General features: G+C 42.3%; 1 long non-coding RNA gene across 1 annotated transcript; it reads right to left on the reverse strand.

Moving 5' to 3' along the window:
* Positions 1-2,438: 2,438 nt before the first annotated feature.
* Positions 2,439-3,470, reverse strand: LOC115569584 (uncharacterized). Its single transcript, XR_003981563.1, has 2 exons — positions 3,415-3,470; positions 2,439-2,727 (listed from the first exon to the last, which is right to left on the reverse strand). It is a non-coding gene; the product is annotated as an uncharacterized LOC115569584 (long non-coding RNA).
* Between the last annotated feature and the right edge of the window lie 692 nt (positions 3,471-4,162).

Below are 4,162 nucleotides of genomic sequence, written 5' to 3' on the forward strand. Positions count from 1 at the left end.
AGAGGAGGGGGGGTAAAAAAGACACCTTTAGCAGAATAAAATGAGCATAAGCCGAGCTAGAAACTCAGTGATGGGTGACACGAGAAAGGTGCACCGCTTTGGTCTCGAGGCTTTGATTTTTGCTCCACAGAGACACTTTTTTAGATTCGCACTTCCAGCCTGTAACCTTCAGTGGGCACAAAGCGGCGAGGTATCATCCCTTCTCCAATCCAGACTCATTACTGTCACGCTCCCTCTGACTTCTTTTTAATAAAGAGACAGGTGAAATCTGAGCTAGCTCATGTTCCAGCCCTTCATCACTGTTGTGTATACTTTTGCCTAAAAAAGTGTCTTTATCAAAAACTGGGATTTTTCTTGAGTCCTTAAACTGATACAATTTGTGGTGTGAAAATTCTACCGATGCTGGTGTTTACTTTTACTAGTGGCTGAGGAAACAATCAACAACCACTGGGGGACACCGTTATTATGCTCATAACTGAACTGTCATCACAAACAGAGCTACTTATTTAGATTTATTATTGAGGAATTCACAATTACCACTCAAATCTACAGGAGAGGTGTAGAAATGAGTGTTTACGGTTTGTAGCGAATACACCGACATCTTAAAGAGGCCAGAACATGTTAAACCACATGCCAGCAGAGCTCTTGTGATGCGCACAGAGCTGACACACTTCTGTTTCTTTTTCCAACTCTCTGAAAATTACTCTTAAAATGTATATGAAAATAGGCCAACAAGCGTTTTGAGACCACTCTGAACCACCACGTCACCACTGGCTGTTTGGCACAGATTATCTGGTAGTGTGAGGGGTAGGGATGTATACTGAGGACTGGTACTTTTTCGTACCAGCTTCTAATTAGGTCTGTACCAGGGTACTGTTAAGATTCTGGACAAACGGTACTGTTATCTGTACCTTTTTTTTTAACGATTTTTTATCGCCTTTTGAACGTCCACCCAACTGTAATGACTACAAACTTAACAACAAACTCCGTGACTCGTCACAGAAAAGAAACTGGGTGCTGCTGCCACGGCGTGGTAGTCTTTAGCGTTAGCTGGGCTGCTAACTTTACTTTGTTATAGCAATCAAACATGCCGCTTCATACTATTTGCGCGCTCCAGGTGTTTGGTGATGATGCTTACCCCGAATTTCCACTGGATACTGTCCGCTGCGTTACGGCTCTGATCCGATTTTGCTCCGCCGTCCGGTAACCCCCACCGGTTGCACTTTGAGTCCGCCACGGCACAGTACCGAAGACAGCTGGTGTCGCGAGGCCGAGGAGTTTCCGCGATATCACATAATCACTCGCGTCCGCAGTTAAAGGTCTGTGTTATAACAACAACAACAGGAAGTGTTCCCGACCGAAGGATTAGCAGAAGAGCTTGTGTTTGTCTCTTTTTTGAGATTTGTGTGCTGCTGTCAACACGGAGTGTTTTATTTTGAAAAGTAACCGGATGTTATATTGTTGCTTGACTTCCTGTCAGCTTAGTGCTAAATTAGTTATATATATATATCAGTTCGATTAAATCCTAACGATATCCATCCCTAGTGAGGGGTTTAGAGATCCAGTTTAAGGCCTCCTGAACTTGACGATTACATCAAACATGTTTGATATCTTTGACTCAAAATATTGATAATTACATCGCACTATTTGGTACCAGGAGCAGCCGTTAGTGCCTCCAAGCAACAGTAAACATTCTTGCCCTTGAAGCTAACGATAGCTAGCATATCCAATCTTACCTAATCTTGGCGGCGTCATCTTCTTACTCATCCAGACTTGTTTAGCCTTCTGCTTTTGTGTTGTTCTCACTGCAGCGCAATCTACCACACTAATCATCATGTTGTTTATGTCTGCTTCCCCAAGAGATCACTTGTGTGCCCAGCTTCAGTCTGCACATCAGCATGAGGCCGGAGCGCCGAAGCCACGGCGGCATTTGCCATTAACTCGAAATGTATTTATACTGAAAACTGAACTGACTCCATATTCGGCGCTGCACTTCCTCGTCTCCTCTGCAACAAACCTGCCGAGTGTGAAGTCGATCTGATGAATGCTTCTTGAGATATGCGAATAATTTACAGAGATTCCTTTGCTCAATAGTTTAGGAATTAACACGAATACGAGTTGCTGGAAAACAAATTATTCCACACGACTGACACTTTAAAGCAATTTAGTTTTGAATTTGCAACGGTATAGCGTGAGGTCAAACTGTAGCAGCTACTCAACTGATGAAAACCGTTTCTCTTTTAAAACCTACACCGCCATAAAAAACACTAAGTGGGTGTTCAATCACGGGCCTCATTTTATACCTGCTGAACTGATGAATCCACACAAATGACTGCCAACGCACACGCGCCCTATTAAACCGATCCTCAGGGAGTCTCATTTTTATGACAAGGTTGAGTAATTCAGAGCTGTAATATTGACAAAAGTGCATTAACATCTTTAATGTGTGGGTATGTGATCTTTATTCCAATCCTCCATTAATCCATCTATTTGCCTGCTGCTTATGACTGTGTGAAAAAGGGGCAGCTGGGCAAGCAAACTGTCATTTTTTCCAGCTCCTTGTTGAATTTCCAGGCCAGCTGTGAGCGGTTCTGTCCCGGGTCTGCCCTGAGGGTTTCCTCCCAGTCAGCCCTCAGGGGAATCCTCACTGCATGCAGAGAGGCAGCAGTTTGACTCACAGGTCCTCGTGGGTCATTGAGCTTCTCACACATTTATGAGTGAGTCAAGCTGCCGTATGGTAAAAAAAAAAAAAAGTCTGAGTTCGTCCTCTTGTATTAGCGGTCTTATTCTTTCCCCTTCCCTGCTCAAACATTGACATTCGTGACTAATCTTGGATGACTACAGCCGCTGCACCAAATCCCAGGGTCAGTTTTTTTTTTTTACATGATTCATGAACGCTGTCCGATGAAGCCAAAGGGACAACATCATTTTCACACCATGTGTCACATTCTTTAGGTTTCAGCATTGCTTTAATATCCTGCCAGCGTGCTTCACAAAGAAGGAAAAGGGACAATGCACAGTCCTGTCAGAGTATAACAGCTAACTTAACATTTGCTGTGTAATATCTTCAAAGAACTAGTTTGAGATTTTGGAAAATGCTTGTCTGCTTTCTTGTCAAGAGTTATGTAAGAAGATTGATACCACTTGTCGTAGCTTTACAATATTAAATTACAGGAAGTAGCCAGTCTGAAAAGCGGCGGTGGCTAAATGGGACATTAAACTTCATCAAACCAAACACGTAGACTCACCTACTCACTAGTCAGTCTTTAAATGCAGACGTTGGTTGCAAAGTATTCCAAGTCAAAATCCAAGTTGTAGATTGATCAATGTATAGTGAAGTGTATAAAGTATATTGAAGAGGGAAGTTTGTTTATAGCCTATAGCCAATGTTAGCATTAACAGCTGTTTACTTACCAGTCTAGAAGAAAGGTTGCATGCATGAAACTTCCTTTTCCTTGACAAGAGCGGTCACTAGGAGGAGAAAATAAACTCAAGAATTGTTTTGCTTCGATGTTGCTAACTTCTTTTCTTGGCCTCTGAACAGTTTCTTGAGGTACAGAGTGGTATTACTTGACAGGAAAACACAAGGGCTAGCTGGCTGGCATGCTAACGTCAGCAGACATCTCTGCAAGACAGACGTCTGAAGATATCACGTTAGCTTTTTTCACATTCTGTTAATACATTTCTGAAGGTTTTTAAATTAAGATTCTTTTATACAACACATGCCGATAATCAGTAGATGAAACCAAGCTAGCTGTTTCCTCCTCTTCCCTTTATGCTAAGCTATGCTAACCATCTCATGGCTCTAGCTTCATATGTAGCATACAGAATTGAGTTTGGTATCAATTTTCTCGTCTAACATTTGCAAAGAAAGCGAATAAGCACCTTTCCCAAAATGTGTTTATTGAAATATCTGATGTATGCAGGTTAGCAAGAATTAGCAACATAGAATTAACAACCCCAGCCACCCTGACTCAATTCCAAGAGTCTGGCGATAGCACCGCGAGTACATGACCTTTAAATGGCTCGCAGAAGTGGATATAGACTCCAGTATTCCCAGAGAAAACCTGGTAATACTGTCTTAGTGCTTTTCCCAATCCACATAGCACATAAAGCATAGACAGGATTAACAAACTCCCCCGGCCCTTATTTTATCTCTTAA

Source organism: Sparus aurata, chromosome 19 (assembly GCF_900880675.1).
Source record: "Sparus aurata chromosome 19, fSpaAur1.1, whole genome shotgun sequence".
Taxonomy (NCBI): Eukaryota; Metazoa; Chordata; class Actinopteri; order Spariformes; family Sparidae; genus Sparus; species Sparus aurata.